This window comes from Camellia sinensis, chromosome 5 (assembly GCF_055761805.1).
Source record: "Camellia sinensis isolate YWXY chromosome 5, ASM5576180v1, whole genome shotgun sequence".
Classification (NCBI taxonomy): Eukaryota; Viridiplantae; Streptophyta; class Magnoliopsida; order Ericales; family Theaceae; genus Camellia; species Camellia sinensis.
Window position 1 is genome coordinate 102,362,075 of NC_138965.1, and position 19,120 is coordinate 102,381,194.

General features: G+C 28.9%; 1 pseudogene; it reads right to left on the reverse strand.

Moving 5' to 3' along the window:
* Positions 1 to 1,589: 1,589 nt before the first annotated feature.
* Positions 1,590 to 14,228, reverse strand: LOC145791574 (putative glucan endo-1,3-beta-glucosidase GVI pseudogene; annotated as a pseudogene).
* Positions 14,229 to 19,120: the final 4,892 nt, after the last annotated feature.

The following is a 19,120-nucleotide window of genomic DNA, read 5'->3' on the forward strand; positions in this document are numbered from 1 at the left end:
CCTATACTTTTGGCTACTAAATGTTTTTAGTCGCCAAAAACCTTCTCTTTTGGCTACTAAAATTTTTTTAGTCGCTAAAACCCGTATATTCGGCGACTAAACTGAGTTTTAGTTGCTAAAACCCCTACATTTGGCTACTAAACTGTTTTTTTTTTCCGACTAATTCCATTTTAGTCGCCAATTCTGTTACTTTCAGCGACGAAAAATTCATTTTTAGTCGCGAAATCTGCTTTTTCTTGTAGTGTATGTTCCACTTAGTCCAATTTATTTTCTTATATTTCAATAAAACCTATAAGTGACATAGATACCAAATCACCCATAATAATAATATTCACATTAATAGTGTAAATGTTCCGTGAAATAAACATTCACATTGCTAATGTGAATATTCACACCATCAATGTGAACATTCACACATCAATGTAAATATTCACATCATAAAATATGAAAGTTCATAATGCCAATGTGAATGTTCACATTGTAAAATATGAATATTCACATTACTAAGTTGCTAACCGTTCAAAAAATATTTATAAGGGTAAAATTATCCATAAAAAACCTTAAATATAAGAATTACAATTTGATGTATCAAATGTCTAAATAATAGGACTTATATCAGTTGCCTTGTTTTTTTTGTGTTTCTGTTTTGGTCTTTGTCTAGCTTGTTGGTTTCTAACCAACTTCTGAGGCTAATGCTAACAAATGATAAGGTTCCTTTCTTGGTAGCAACGTAGTTGAGATTGAGTTGGTATTTCGTGATATTTTTTGCATTTCCTTTTCCTTTATTAATGTATTTCCATACGTTGTATGTTTTTATTCATCAATAAAATTTTCTTTTGGCAGATAAGAAAAAAAAATAGAACTTATTGGAATATAAATATATATTATGGACTAATTGAGATACAAGTGTTTGATAAAGGATTTCTTAATAAATCTCCTCTTAAAATATGAAATTATAATCTTATTAAATTTATAATTTATATTGTTATATCATGTAATTAAATTTAGTCTTACAGCATGTGCCTTAACATTATCCAATTTTTAATATTTAATGTTATATTTTAGGCCTCTTAAGTTTTTGACCTTTTAAGATTAAAGCCATTGAGGGGGGAAAAAATATGTCCGTATATGAAAAATGTGATTATCTGATCACGTCAATTTTTCATGAGCAATGTTATATTTTAGGCCCCTTAAGTTTTATACCTTTTAAGATTAAAGCCGTTGAGGGGGGGAAAAATGTGTCCATAAATGAAAAATGTGATTATCATATCACGTCAATTTTTCATGAGCAATGTTATATTTTAGGCCTCTTAAGTTTTATACCTTTCAAGATTAAAGCCATTGGGTAAATTTATTTTTCCTTTTTTTTTTTTTTTTTGAGACGTAAAAATTTAGCCAGAAAAGCTTTGCGGTGTTCTTCTGGCCAGTGGTCATTTTTACAGGGAAAAGAAATAGAAGGCATGAAGTTCTTTCTATTTTGTTTTTTTGGGTTTTTTGTTTTTTGTTTTTTGTTTTTTGTTTTTTTGTTTTTTTGTTTTTTGAAGTCTTTTGTATACGACAGTTCATGTTGGCAGCCACTGTTTTGAAATGAATAAGATGGTAAAAGAACAAATCAGTTGAGAAAAAAAAAAATTGGAAAGATGAAATCAATCATTTGATGGAATCACACTTGCACAGATTCTTAATCAAGAGAAACAACTGAAAGAAAGTTTGTGCCCCAAGAACAACACTTAATTGTATATACACATCTGTTTTCTCAGAGCTTGATTTTTGAACTTAAAACCATGGTCTCTTGGTACCATGGTCAGTTGTTGTTTATTAACTGTGTTAATTTGTAAAATTCAAAAGTAAAGTTTAACAATCAAGATATCCATAAATACGGCTCATGTTGGGATAGTAGAGTCCCCAGTTTTGCTCAATCCCTTCAGGTTTTTTATTCTCATTGAACAGTGCAAATATGAATGTGTCCATGATCTGGTTAGGCTTCCTCGGCGTCCCGTTCCTCTTGACATGATTCGCAAGGTTTATGTTGTACACTTGGGCGTTGTCTATGCTCGTGAAAGGACTGTCCCCAGCAGTTGGCCAACCGGTCTCTGACACGACAATGGGAACACTGCCTGCACCGATCTTCTCCAAGGCCACATTGTAAGCATCAACCATGGAATCAAAGAGATTGAAGTACTGGAATTGCCCATCTACAACTGGTGTTATTTCATTGAAGTGGACATACTTTAATGAAATCTTAGCCGGGTTCGAGGCATAAGCGAAATATGGGTACACATTGAGCATGATGGGTGCACCGGTTTGCTTCAAAACGGATGCCACATTGGTCATCACTTCAGTTGTCTCACTAGTGAAGGTTCCTGCGGAGGGAGGGAAAGAATTGGCTATGACGCCGAAAGAAGTGACTGTTGTCACCTTTGTCCCGGTTAGACCGATCGATCTGAGAGCATTTTGGATGTTGATCATGGCCGGTGCAACGTTTGTGGCATAAGGTCCCGGGATTACCTGTAACATCCCGTCATATATCAGTTAGTAAGAAAAGTTTGTAAGTTACTTAGTTTACGATTAGGGTTTTGATGTGCACTAATTTCAAAACTTATGTGCTGAATATTTTCTTGTTCTGCGTTTTTTTTTTGTTTTATATTATTTATAAATAACTGTTTATGCATGGATTATTACTAGTATAATTAAAGAGATAAGAAAAATCAAAAAACTCGATCAAATCGATTGAATCGAACTGTATCATTCATATTTTTTTTTTTTTAACAAGAATTGGTCTATGTAGTTTTTAAATTTAATTCGATTTTTGAGTTGATATCAATTTAAGCACATTATAACTAAAATCGAGTATTTCAACATATATTATATTTTTAATTTAATAATATAATAATATTAATAAGTATAATTAATTTTTTAATGTCAATTAATTAGTATACCCTCATTATATATAATCTTAATCTTAATTTACTATTTTTGAAGTCTTAGTATTTATTATTAGTTTTTGTTTCTATTTTTGTTAATCTAGAAATTGTAAAATATTTATTAAATGGATAGATAAGATATGTTTGAAATGCTTGACAAATGGGTGATTCAATATTTTTACATAAATGAAAAAATGATTTAAATTTGAAAGATACTAAACTGATTTAACTGCACTTAATCAAACCATTTCAATTGATGTAATTTGACGGGAAAAACAACCTGTATCGATACTTAAAATAATAAAATTGACATTATCGGTTCGGTAAATTTTTTTTACCTAAATATCAACCCGTACCAAACCGATTATATCCCTAACTATAATATAAGTGAGAGTTTACATTTAGGATTTCCATCCTATTCATTTCATAAATAAAATGATCTGTTTTTCATTTAATAAGATTATAACACGTCATCAAAGCACAAATCAACAATCTATAATTATAACATCATTGTAAAGTTTTACCCCTTCCCTTAACTGTTTCTCAAGTTAGGGTAACTTTGACAATTATTTATTTAGAGCTTTTTATCGACTTTTTTTTTTTTTTTTTGTGTTTATTTTAGTAAAAAAAAAATTCAAAAATTTAAAAAACAGTTCACTCTAGGTTCAACTAGATTAGAAGAAGGTAAAGACAAAAAGATTTGTTGCGCCATTTAAAAAAAAATAAAAAATAAAAAAATAAATTAGTGATATTATGAGTAATGCTAGATACTCAAAAGTTTTATTAAATTTTCTATTAACGTTGTGTTTTATTAGAGAATTTGAGAAGGGATTTAGAAAAGAAAAGAAAAAAGATATGTGAAATTAGGTGAAACATAGATATATTTTATTCACATTTCACCTATTTTTTTCCTTTCTCTTTCCAAATTTCTTCTCAAATTTTCCAACCAAACAAAGCGTAAATGTCTCATAAGGATGTGAGACTTACCTCAGTAGGTCTCACACCCATATGAGACATTTGGTAAAAAATTTGATAAAATTTTTAAGATCTCTAATATTTTTTTTTAATATTATTATGATTCGAGATGAGTGGGCAAGATTTTTACCTCATTTCCTGTGGTGATCCAATTGAATTTGACATTGTTTCTGTAAGGAGCAACGTTGGTGTTAACCCATGCATCTGCAGCAGCTTGGCTTGAAGCAAGGCTCGGTAAATCTTCATTTCTGGTACCGACTGAGACTCGAAGATTTGAATCTCTCAACGCTTCAAGAACTTCAGGGTTTGGATCATAAATCCTGATGGATCCAACTCCACACCTATTGTAAAGGTTTATTACATCTCTTGGAGCTGGAAGATTGTTTCCAAGCGTCCCATAGTTGATCCCGATGTTCGGTGGCAGCGGCTGAGCCAGAATATCTTTCCAGTGGTGTCATGTAATTTGTTAATATCAATGTCTTACTTTATAGTTTTAGTTCTACAAAACTCATAAAAATAAATTTTCATATAGTGTATTAGAAAATTATATGTTGGCAATAATAATGTTAATAAAACTTGAAAAAATTAATATAGTATTGCTTTTACAAAACTAAAGAGAGACTCGTGAATTTCAATCAATTGAACCAAGCAAAGGCAAAATAAATCTTCTTGTGATAAAAGCATATATATATAATATGAAAAATCTAAAAATTTTATGCTCAGAATGAAGAGTGTCTCTCGTTTAAATTCTCGATATCATTATGTTTATTATGACAATAATGTTGTACTTGTCATATTTTATTTATCATATAATATATTACCTTCACAATGATAACGAATCTCACATGAGTCTCGTTAACTATTAGTTATGCCACATAATATAGTAAATAAAATATGATAAAAATATACATAATTAATGGAGCATTACATGATATTATATTATCTTTTATTTTTTATAAAGTTGAGTGGGTTTAAGTGAACCTACTGATATACACTCGGCTATGCCCTGCAGATGTGGACGACACTTGCAATATCACAATAACAATAGTTCTATTATGAGCACATAAATCTATTATAAAAAACTTTACTCTAGTTAAACAATACGCATGACTCGCCTCAAAGAGTCGAGAGGTTGAAGCCAAATTTGCGGACACGAAAATGGAAAAGAGGAGCAATTATTTACTACCTTTAATGCTAGTGACGAAACGGGACTAATTTTTTAAAAATGAAATATATAATTTATTTATTTTTTATTGTGTGAATATATTTTGGAGTGTTATTTTGGTGTTGCTAATCGATTCAACTTGTTTGGCTTGATTTCTAATTTCTTAAAAACTGGTTTAGTGAATAAAATCATTAAAAGATAAAACAAACTCAATATTTTCATAGTTTTTTCTTGTGTTTATTTTTGCCAAACTAATTTATATTTTTTGAAAAAAAGGAAAACAAAATTTAAAAACAAAATCAAATAGAGTGATTCCAATCATTTTTGGACTGGCTTTTTGTAAGATTTGTTTGGGTTTTAAAATTATAGAATAATTTGCGAAGAGAAAGAAAAGAAAGGATAGAAAAAGGTGTACAAATTTATTTTATTAAGAAAATTCCCCCCCCCCCCCCCCTTAAATACTATGATTCAAACACAATAGTAAGAAAAGCTTAACCAAAAAAAAAGAAGGTAAACCTATTTTATTTATTTTTTATTTTCAAGTTCGTCTTGTGTAAAATGATCTAAAAAATAAATAATAATAATAATAATAAAGTTCACTAAAGATAAAGACCAAAAATAAAAAACCATTTTTTTTAGTTTTTTTTTTTTTAAATGTACTCTTTTGGTCCATCTAGAAATGTAAAAAATATTGGAATTTTTTAAATGTTTATTAAAAAAAAAAAAAACACTAAACAGTCAATTTTCAGACCCACAAATATGTGTTGACAAGGTAATTTGGAATCTTACCAGCAAAGAGAAGCAATTGAGTTGTTATTATTGACACAAAGATGAACGAGTGCTCCATCATATCTATGGTCTAAATACCTTGCTAATAACAAAATGCACAAGTGAAAATTAGTTTGAATATTAAGCTCAATAACGCAAGAGGCTAGGGAGATCATGTCATTTATACATTATGCTGGCCTAGTTTTTGGAACCCTTCAGTGCGAAATCAGTGAATCCATTTCATTAAAGGGGTTTCTTAATTAGCCTTATTTGTTAACTATACATTTTAGTTAAAAAATTAAAAAATTATTATAAGTTGTTACATTACTCTATTTATTTTTTTGTACATCTTTTCGTAAAAAGTTACTAAAATAACATATTGCCAAATGAGACCTAAGTTGTGAGTAGTGATATATAAATAAAGAGGTTGACTCTCTTAAGTTATCAACTCAATTTGAGAGAGGGTTTGGATTTAGTAGGTCTATTTTTTAAACGATTTCGGTAATTCGAACATTTCATTGTTTAAGACTTGTTGAGTAGAATATTCTTGCAAAAAATAAAGATTATTGAATATCAATGACTACATATTTGAATCATATTTGCTTTTAAAAAATGGGTAATAAATATAATTTCAAAAATAGCTATTCATTTTTTGTCATGTAATTTTGATTCAAATATATAATTATCGATATCCAATTATCTTAATTTTTTACATAAATGTTTTACTCGGTGAGCCCTAAAAAATGAACGGTTTGAATCACCAAAATCAATTCTAAAATGAAACTATCAAAAGTCAAACTAATAAATAGAAAATCTATACATAAAAAGTACTCTCCCTATACCAAAATATTAGACCCTTATTCCATTTTTCATTATCCCAAAATATTAATCCCTTTTCAAAAATCAAAAACTAAAATAACAAATAAATTTCCTATTTTGCCCTTATTTTAAATTCATTAACAACAAAAAAAGTACAAATATGACAATTGATATTCTTAAAAAAATGTGTTACCAAAGGGTAGTTTTGGAAAACTTTTAAGATATTCTATTTTTTAAGTATAATAATTATGCCACTAAAAAAAATTAAATTTCCCAAAATGAACTAATATTTTAGGATGAAGGAATAATATAGAATGATAATAACGACCCCAATACGTAAAATGTAGAGTCTATTTTAGGAGTGATTTTTAGGAATTACTATCTTTAAAGGACTATTGTAGGCTATTAAATTAGAGTTCAAAGGGTAACTTTTAAGATTATGGTATTTAATTTCTAGGATTAATAAATTTTAGATTTCATAATTTTTAATATTTAATGTTATTCTCGTCATCCCAAAATATTAGTTTTTTTTTTGAAAAATTTAACTTTTTTAGTAGTACAATTATTACACTTTAAAAATAACTTTGCAAAACTACATTTTGGTAGTACAATTATTACACTTTAAAAATATTAATGTTAATTTAATGAATTGAAAAGAATGACAAAATAAGAAATTCATGTTATTATTATTCTTTGTTTTTAAAAAGGGACAAATATTTTGTGATAATAAAAAATGGAATAAGGGAATTTTTTTGGTAATATAATTATTACACTTTAAAAATATGACACCCTTTGGTAATATAATTATTACACTTCAAAAATATTAATGTTAATGAATTTAAAAGAAGGATAAAATAGAAAATTCATATTATTTTTATCCTTTATTTTTAGAAAGGAATTAATATTTTAAAATAATAAAAAATAAAATAAGGAACTAATATTTTAAGATAGAGAAAATATATGTTGGACCTCCTAAATTTTTGACCTTTTAAGATTAATGCCGTTAAGGGAAAAAAAACACGTGCTCATCATACCTGTAAAAGATAATTATCTAACCACATCAATTTTTCATCTCAAAAGAAAACTAACTAATGAACTATTATGTAATGAACTATTATGTCAATTTTTCATGAGTTAATTGCATTTTAACTCCTTATAATATATATATATATATATATATATATGTGTGTTTGCGTGTGCGCATCGGAAATGAAAAAATATTTTAGTTGATTTTGTTAGCTAAAAGACAGCGGGTTGGCCATGAGGTAGGAGAGGAGAGATCAAAAACAGTTATGATCAAGACTACTAAAAAAACTAACCACTAACAATTCTAATGAGTTAAAAACTATTTAAAAAAAATAAATAAACAAACTATAGAGACAAGACAACCATTACATCAAGAGGGACTAATTCATTAGTGCTTCTTTAGTGGTCTTTTTTTAGTACTCTCAAGTATTAATCCATAAAAAAAAGGTGAAAAGAAAGAAAGAAAAAGAAATAGAGAAGAAAAGGAAAGAAAGTGAAAACCTGATTTTGATTTATGAGATTAAGATGTCATAAAAAGAAAATTTTATAACATATATCAAGGTTAATATAAACTTTTAGAAATATTGTTAATAGAGTTTGTCCTTATCCTTCGCTTCACATCACAAAGATGTTAAATATATATTTTTAAATCACAAAAAGGTAATATATTTTTGGACCAAATCACAAAAAAAGTAAAATATAATTAACCCATTTTTAATTTTAATAAACCCACCGTTAAACTCTGATGACAATTATAGTGGCCAGATTTCAAGCTCGTTGGAGTTAAAAAGTTGCCTCATCCTGAGAAATTATTCGTTCGTCTTGCACACAATTATGTGGTATTTTAAATCTGTTGTAATTGATAAAAGATGTGAAATTCACGATTTTGAGTTGAAGGATTGAAAAATATGAGTAAATATGAGGGTTTGTGATTGGTTTGGGATATGGTCACCAAGTGTTCCAAGACCAACCAATAATTTTTTCTCATCCATATATTTACATTTATACACTTATAGTTGGTTTGGGAACTTGGCTATTTTAATTTTTTTTTTGACTTTTTAACTATTTTAACCCGATTATTTTATTTATTTTTTTTAGAATGATAGTTTTTTTTTTTTTTTTAATTGATTTGATTATTGTGAGATAAAGAATAAAATAATTATGATTTAAATATAAAATTTTATTTTATTAACTATTTTAAGGTATTTTATTTTTATTAATTATTTTAACCAAAAATCATCTTCATAAACATCCCTTAGTATAATTATATTTCTTATTTGAAGCATATGAAAATATCTCCACATTTGATTGATTGACGTGAAATTCATGTATGATCCTACCTCGTTGGAAAAAAGTTATTTTAATAATTTTTTGTTTTTTTATAAAAAAAAAAATTTTAATAATTTTTTGTTTTTTTATAAAAAAAAATATGTAGAAATATAAAAAAAGAATGATATGATAATTTATAGTGATGTTTTGACTTTTTAACTAAAATGTTTAGTCCCCAAACAGATCACAATTAGTTTGTTTTTATTTTTGTTTTTGTTTAAAAAAAAAAAAGAAGAGGTTTTCCCTTTCTAACTTTTAATTAATTTTCATGCATTTTTATGCCAAACGATTAGAAATTAGGAATTTGGTGTATAAATTACTCACCTTCACGAAATGTTTTCCCAGCAACACTAGCTAGGTTTTGATGAATCTTTTTGAAAGATATGTGTCATAGTATTTCCCTTTTGCTAAAGCATAAATAGAATTTCAAACTGTTATTTTCTTAGGCCATCCTCCTTACTTCCAAAGAAATTTTTTTTTTTTTTTTTTTCTCTCTATTCATTTTGATATTCATTTTGATTTTTCGTATCTCTAAACTATTATCACAAATATGTGTCTACTCTACCAATAGTGAAAAAGTATTATAAGAACAAAATATATGAATTAAGTTTATTATGAGCGAGACCTATATACGGTAATTTAAATCATGATTTTATGCTAGATTTTCAATTTTTTTTTTATTTAAATATAACAGGTCCCTTTAACCAAATCTAGTATCACAATAAATTTTGGTTTTAAGCTTTTAAACTTTTTAAACTATTTTTCCCTTAATAGAGGGTGTATTTAGTAGCTCATGTTGATCGTGTGTGCTGAAATGTCAAGTTCGTTATTTTATAATTTCAAATTTTAAAAAATGTCATAATTTTTATTGTATGCATTCATTTTTAATAACAATTTTATTTTTGGAATCTATTAGCCAAGGTTGAATATGTAATTACGTAAAAAAGAAAAAAGAAATTTTGTTGTTTTGTGTTTGAATAATTTAGAAATTTCAATTACTGTGTCCAAAGTGTGAAATTTCAAATTTTTGTCCATAAGCTGAAATTTTATGAGAACTAAGAAATTTTTTATTTTCTATTGACTGAAAATTTTCAATTGAAAGTTGTAAAATTTCTCTCTTTGTGTTTGAGAAACTGTGAAATTTTATTTATTTTTACAAAAAAATGTTTAAAATTATGTAACTAAAAAAAATCAGATAAAAGGAGATTTTTTGGCTTTATTTTTTCAAAATTAAATATAGATTTCATTTGATAGACCTCCTCAAATAAAATCTGAAAATATGATAAATTTCGTGAAAATTGAACGTATGGAAGTAAAATTATAGAATTTTAAAATGTCAAATAAAAAAGTCTAACTGCCTTCAAAATTTTATGAGCTTCTCTCTGTTTAATAATGTAATGATATTCCGATCAATAAAAATGCCAATGACAACCATTTGAACTATTAACATTGATAGTTAGTGCAAAAAAATATATTAAAATATATAAAAGATATTTTAATATAATTTGAGATATGTAAAAATTGTAGGACAAAATTCAATTTATCCTATGATTTGAGGCTTGAGTCTTCTATTTCTTATGGTTCAAATATAGTCAAAATGCCATAATGTAGTTTTGAATTAAATTGTCACCATTGGTTGTTTATTCAAACTAATGTAAAGTATATTACACACCATTTTTTAGAGTGAGCCTAATTTTATGAAAAAATAAAATGAAATTAACACAACAAAAATATAATTTTACTCAATCTTCTCCAAATTTAAAATTCAATTAAGATGTTAATTAAATAAAATATAACTAGATTAAGATGTTAGGAATTATAATAATAATTAAGAATTTATAATTAACTATGATTTAATTGAATTAATGTTAAGAATTATAAATTATGTGGATGAGAGATGAGAGAGAAATAAAAGAACTAAAAAGACATAGGCCTTAAAGGTATTATAGTTATTTCACACATTTAGTCAGCGGAGTTAATAGTTATATTAGAAATCTAGCTATTTTAAATTTGGAGTTTGTCAATGACGTCAAAAAAATTTTAATATAATGGTGATATCAATGACATCATATAGGTTTATTGTTAGTTGGTAATATTGCTTGTCACTGATGATATAGTATTACCATTGTACTAAAATTTGTACACCAAGATTCGTAATAATAAAAATGGTGACCTCACCTAAGGGTGCTCACAAATCAAGTCGGGTTAGGTGACCTTTCATTTGTCATCCAGACATATTGGAAAATATCAATTTGCATCCATTTACAGAGTAAGCTGGCCATGTAGGTCAATAGGTGGATGCGGATCGGTTTGGCGAATTGGATTTTACTATTTTAAACTCTTTTTAGAACTATTTTTCAAATTTTTTTTACTATTTTTGGCCCAAAATTTTTTATTCTTCATATTTTATAATAAAGATAAAATCCAACTTTCATATTTCATAAAAAACAAATATAATTACTAAATAATTTTTTTTTTTTAACATACAAAGTATACAAACATGACATTATTTTTTTAAGGTGTTGATAGATTGTGTTGGGTTTTGTAGTCCCCCATCTGTCATACGTCCAAACTTAGACATATTGAAAAAAATACATTCACATCCATGCTTGGAGCATTAAAACCTTCCATCTTATGAATTCAAAATTAGTTCAAACAATTCAATTTTAACGAATCCGGTGAATATTTGTCCAATCCTAACCGCATCACTACTCACCCATGGGTAGGGATGGAAAAATAATCCAAGCCGCTGGGTCTCTAACTCTCCCCAACCCTAATGGGGTGGGTTCGAGGTAGTTGAATAGGGTAGGATCGAATTTGGAGAAACTTTTGAAAAATCTAATTGAGTTCGGATTGAGGATGGGAGTGAATATTTTTTACCCCAAACCCAACCGAACCAGCAAATATAGTAATAAATAAATAATAATATTACATATACATATAATGTGTATAACATATAGTTGAATTTTTATCAAATAAGGTTAATCACAAATACCCTCCTGAGATTTGATTAAAATACGAATCGCCCCTGTAGTTATAGAAATTACATTCCACCTCTTGAGATTTATAATTTCATAACAAATCGGCCATTTTATTAATAAATCATCAAGTCAATTAATAGTTTTTAATGATATTAGAAATATGTTTCAATTTATAATTTAAGTAATTTTATTATTGTATAGGAGAACAATTATGAATTTTTATTTTTTTAATTAATTTTGTTAAATAAAAAATTATGACAAGGGGATATTTATAATTTTTCAAATCATAGGGAGCAATATGTACTTTAAGCAAATTTTAGGGGGTGTATTTGTAATTGACCCTATAATATATATATATATATATATATATATAATATCTATACAATATATTATTGAGTTTCTATTTTGTTATATATATAATATAATTTTAATATATGTATAATATATAATACTAGTGTATGCCTGTGTCTAAAGGTACAGAGTAAATAATAGTGGGATCAAAATGCAGTTGTAATTTATACGTATCATGTTGAAATTTGTGAAGTCTACGCCATTTTTTGATAAAAATACTGAAAAATATAATGAAATATTTTTCTTCTTAAAGAACTTGTAACAATTTTACTTGTATTATACACTGTACAAAAATTAAATAAAATAACAACCCGCTTTAGCCTTAATGCAAATTAAGAAACAAACATATAAGATTTATAATATTCACTAATGTTGCAAATCAAAATATAAGAACAAGTAAAAAAAAAAAAAAATTGTGAACACTAAACAAAATACAAAAATCAAAGCTATTTTCTACTTGTTAACATTCTATAATAAATAAATAAAATTACTAAACACCACATAAAGCATACCAGTAAGTACTCTGCAATCTCAACAAATTAAATTGAAAATTATTAAACAATGCATATCAGCTTGTACTCTACAATTCCAAACAAATCAAATGTAAAAATAAATAAATAAATAAATAAATAAATAAATATCAAATAATACACACGAGCTAGTGCTCTACAATCTTAAAAAAATTAAAATTAAAATGCACACCAGCTAATGCTACACAAACATTATATTGCCATACACTAAAAAAATGGGTTAAAGCTTTACAAAAGATATAAATGCTTCACAAAAAGTGGGTTAAAGTTTTTCAAAATATGTATGCTTTACAAAAGATGTGTCAATAACATGTCTTCAAACATGTGTTTGCCCAAACTTCCTTCTCATTACTTTTCAAAAAATCTTTATATCAACTTATATGTATCCCCAATGAGGAATATGCACGATAATCTAGTAATTTGTGAAGACAAGAAAATATAGATTAGTACATTTGTTGACAATATACATATCAAAACACTTTGAGATTGAAATTACCTTATTACATCACCATTGAAGCAAGTTAGTTGTATTTCTCCTTTTAAGCTCCATAGATTTTTCAATCCACTCCTACAAAAGTCCATATTTCCAATTATTATTAAATTGAAATTTTATAAAAAGTTATATAACCAATAGAAATAAATTAATTAACAAATGATTACCTTTTGATAATACGTGATTAAATCCACATGCAACGAACAAAACTTCAAGATAAACAATATCTGAAGTAGAATCTGAGCTATCTATAGGGAGGAGAATACTTATATGATCAAAGAATGTACATCTAGACAATGCCACATATAATTGCCTATGGTTAAATACTGGTATGAGCAAATCAACCATAACAAATTTCACAGATTGTCCTTGAGATTTATTAATAGTCAAGGCATATGTCAATCGAATTAGAAATTGATGTCTTGTCATTTTGAAAAGCATTTCTGAAGAAAAAGGTGTCAAAGATATCCTTGGTATGAATGCTAAATTGCCAAACTTTTCTCTAATTAAAATTTGAGCTTCAATTATGTGAGTGTCACACCTAGTATCCATCAATCTTGTACCATTACATAGTCCATCTTTCGGTGCAATGTTTCTTAACAATATGATAGGACAACCCACTTTCAGCTCTAACTTAAAAGTTGGTAACCCACGAGGATCCAATAAATTTAAATATTCATTAGGATATCTATTTGTAATGGTAGGATCTATTTCATTATCTTCAGACATTTTATCTGCTGCAAGATAAGTATATAATCTCCCTAGAAAGATATTCAACGCAGTAGTATTGATGTCACTAACATCATCATTACGCACAGATAGAATTGTGCATTCAGTTAAAAATGTTGGGGTCGACGTCTCTACCATATCCAACTATGGGTAAATTGTAGAGAGTCATTCATTCAAATCTTGACATTTGTGTATTGATGATGGAAGGTCGACGATTTCTTGAGGATTGGTCCCCAATCTAAAATAAGTGAAATCAATAAATAAATAATAAAAAAATAGGAGCGTAAATATAATTCATTAATTTAAAATAATCTATATAATAAATAAAAAGGTTAAAGTAGTGTTACTTCCATTAAGAAATTTGCAAAATTAGCATTTTTATGGCTTTCATGATTCAAGCGCATATTCAAATCCGAAGTTAAGATATGTACATGCTTCTATAGAATAGTGTCTTAATAATACATTCACAATTTGCTCACGAACTCCTTTGGGAATAACTGGTATAAGATTTGTTGAAAGTCTCCACCAAGAACAAAAATAATACCCCCAAATGGCTTTTCACTATCATAAATATCCCTCAGTGTATGATCAATTGTCTCAACACAATGTCTATGTTGCATAGGAACTTCATCCTAAATTATGAGTTTTGTTTCTCTAAACAACTCAGTTTATAATGATTGTTTGTTAATCTTACAAAGTGAATTTTCCAAGACATCTAATGGAATGGAAAATGTTGAATGTGCAGTGCGACCTCCTACCAATAACAATGATACAATTCTAGATGAAGCCATGGCAACAACGATATGTCCAAGGCTGCGACATTTTAATGCAATTGTATTGTACAAAAATGTTTTCCCTGTTCCAGCACTCTTATTCAGAAAGAAAATAGTTCCTTTATTTTGAAAAATTGAAGAAGTGATTGTGTTATAAGTATTCCGCTGTCCATTGTTGAGACATTCAATGGTAATTTGTGGATCTGCCTGTTATGCATCACTCAGCAGTTGTTGATGTTCGAATATCAGTTAATTACCAACTACTGTACTCCAATTTGTAGTAGGTTGTGACATAGGTGGGAAGTCAATTAAACTTTTGCTTGATTCATGAAGCATTTGATTCAAAAGATAGAGACCATAATCTTCAATTTGAGCCTCAGTTAGGCTAGAAATGGCAAACAATGTACGAATCTTATATGCAAGATCATCACATATATAGAGAATTGATTCCATAACGCACATGGATTTAGTGGAGAGCACTGGGTGAGAATAATACTAAACAATCTCCTCAATTAGTATCAATTTTTCATAACTGCAGCCTCTTTCAAGCATTTTATCCATTATTCATCATCTTCTAAAAGCCCTCTTGCAACACATGCTAATTTAAATGTATCATACACAACATTATCGACCATGCATAAAGATTGAAACGACTTTAGTCCTTGACGACAGTTAGTAGCAAATGCAAATAAAATCTTTTACCACAATTAGGGCTAGCAAAGTACATTCAACCACTTGCATGTCCCTTTTCTTTTGATATTTATCTCTTTTCCGACTTGAGCCAAACAAAATGTTGTGGAAATTCTTGATAAGTGAATAGACATTCATCTTCACTGGCAGCACAATATGCAAAGAAGCCAGTAAGAGTTAACATTTGTTCTTTTGGGTTAAAAACAATGTGATGCATTCTAGGTAAATGAAGTGCCAATCGTAAAAATGTTGGCATTTTTGTATGCAAAGGATGACCAAATATTCGCCAAACAGTTTCTAGAAGTCCAATATACCTCTCATCAAGATATTGTTGAATCTCATTTATCAATCCTAACACCATTGTTGTACGATCATAACCCTTACTGTCACGACCCAAACCCGCCCCTATAGGTTTAGTGTCGTAACCGGCCAGTAATCATAGGATTACTGAAGGCCTCTAAAGCAGAATTACAGAATAAGGGGCTAGCGGAAGCAAATATCAAAAATAAATTCGTCCAATGAGCTGTGTTGACTTATATGAAACAGAGGTTTTTAAATTTATATACAATGTCCAAAAGTCATTCTTACATTATAGCTACACACATTATAGTCAAAACAAGAAGGGATTAAACCCCAAATGCAAAAGCTGGTCTTAAATGTTAACAAAGAAAACAAGAGTTAAGTCAATCACAAGGCCGTGAACACATGTCGTATTCGGAACCTCCACGGGAGGCACAATGGTTGGCTTACAACAGAACACAGATCCAGAAAAAAGTCTTCAGGCCTGATCTCCAGAACGCTCACCTATACATATATATACACACAGTAAGCTAAAATCCAGTGAATAGCATTAAGGTAATGATTCTAAAAATTCCGAATAACATATTAATGTAACCATTTTCAGTTTCGGATGCCGATAAGGCTTTCAATTTCCATATCAAAGCAGATTTCACAACAGATATTACTACAATTAACAAATAGAAAGTCAAATAGCATGCAAAATACACAATAAACACGTAATTTATTTTAATCACTTAATTAACATCCTTAATTACAGATTAGTAATTAATTACAAATCGGGGTTGTTACACTTGTAAATGTACTTTTGTATATACTTGACACATCTCATTCCAGCACAAACTTCTACATTTATATGACAGTGGAAAAGTTTAGAAAGATATGCATTATATGGTACGACATCCCTGTTATCAACTTCTTGCCCCCTCACAGTATGTACTTGACCATTATTGCGACGACGATAGATAGGGTATCCATCTTGATCCATAGTTGTTGTTTCTATGAAAGCTTGAGGGTATTTCTTAATGCATCTACCATTTTTCATTTATAGTGCTTGTGGATTTTGAGCACCACATGGTCCATGTACCATACAACATTTGACAATTTCAAAAAGTATAGGATCATCTTTTGGGTTTGGAAATTCTGCATAGACCAATTTGTTTACTTGAGCACATGTTCGAATTTTGATTGGACCCTTAAGAAATAAAAGTGCATGCATATGAAAGAGGCCTCATTTTTTTAAATTCAATTGTAAAAACATGTGCAACTTTATTTCCAAATACTTTATTTGTTTCTATTTCCTTCACCAAACACTTTCTCTTCAACTAAAAAACACGAGCAATTAAATCAGGACAATCAATAGGTTTTTGATGTGGTAGTAACGCTAAAGTAATTTCTGGCCAATTTGGATTTGCAGTCATAGTAAGAAAAACACTTGGGTTTTGATTGTATCGCATGATAGCCATTGAATCTTGAAAGATTTCAAACATATGTCTAGGACTACCAGTAAATGAAGATGGATAAATAAACCTTTGACCAATTTGACCAGGTTACACATAATTTAGATCAATATTTGGTAACTCTTGGTAAAGCTCAACTCGGAGTTTCCCTTGATTAAGCTTGTAGTATGTCAATCAATTTTGTTCAGTTGCGGCCCAAGCATCTACCAAAAACTCTTGAAATAGTTTCCACCTCTTAAAATTATTGAATACTCTGTGGATTGTTCAAACAAATGATAACTATAAAAATTCATTTGAGTAAGTCGATCAGTTGAAGATCGATCATACCGAACGTTTGACAATTTCAACTCATGTTCCCATCCAAGCTCACCATATGGAAATAATAGAACATAATGTAATGGCAAATATGTTGAGTAACATTCATTAATTTGCATCAACTCATTATTTTTTCGAAAATGTAAGATAATATCTCTGATTCCACTTACCTCTGTTCCATCACCTGGTATTACAATCATAATCTCATCTACAGTTGGTAGCTTATGCCAACATCGATTAGTTGTTGAATTGTAATAAAGATGAGCAGGTAGATTGTGTCCTGTAAAGTCTAATTGATGTAAAATGGCATGAGCCTGGCGAAATTTATCTACAAATGCATTGACTTACAACAAACTATCCTGAATAGTTTTAAGAACATCCCTTCTCAAGTTAGGATTTCTACGATTACGAATTTCTAAAGCTGAATCAGGGTCATAAATATACAATTGAGCATAACTCGCATTCTGCCCTGGTTGTGGTTGTAGTGATCCTATTCGATGTCGCAATTCCTTATGAATTGTGAATGATGTAGGGCCCTTTCCATTGAGCATTCTAGAATCCAATATAGCACCAAGACTTGTAAAAGCATTGGTTGCATTGTACACTCATTTTTTTTTGAAATAATGAAAACACTAGAGAGAAAAATTCTATGATTTGTGAGGTCAAAAAGCCATCTTGTGCTTGCAAGTCTGAAAGCCGCCTTGTGCTTGCCAAAATGATCGCCTAATGGCGAAGAGAATCCATAGGAAAATGTAAAATAGCATGCACAATTCACCTATCTTCGCAAGTTTTGTGAAAGAAACAGCTGAAAAGGCAGCTTAAACTTTTGAGATCATGAAGGACTTTGCGCTGATAAGTCAGAATCACTCAAACCATTTAGGGGATCCTTCTCAACACTCGTGCTTATTAACGGAATCTCATTAAAAAAATAAAATTTTGTTAAAGCTTTTCTAATTTTTTAAAAGGTCACAAATGCATTATTGTACGCACAACAAAAATGATAAGAAACTTGACTCCTGCTTTCTTATTGAAAACAACGAAGACCTGAAGGTACACAAGAGTGACTCAAAGGAAAAGACTCAACTAACGCAACAGCACAAGAAAAGACAAAAAATAAAACTCACAACTTGATACACAACTCAACTATTTATTAGAAAATAACTTAAAACAAAATCAACATCCTTGAGACAAAAAGGGGTTTTCACTCTCCAAGTCCATTTGCAGATTTCAAAAACAACTTCAAGTAGCCCACGGGAGGGTCCAAACCTACCTTTAATTCAGCAAACTGAGTCCCACAGATTGAGCCTCACAATTACCCTGGTTGTCCACACACATCTCTTTGATCGTGCTAGTTGGAGTCAAGGTTGGTTATTGGCAATCCATGGATGGGATTTATGTTATGGGATGACATTCTAGTGAGAGGTTTATTGATAGATTTGGGATTTGCAGGTGGGGTATTTGCAGGTGTGGTGATGACCTTATTGTCAATCAAGTC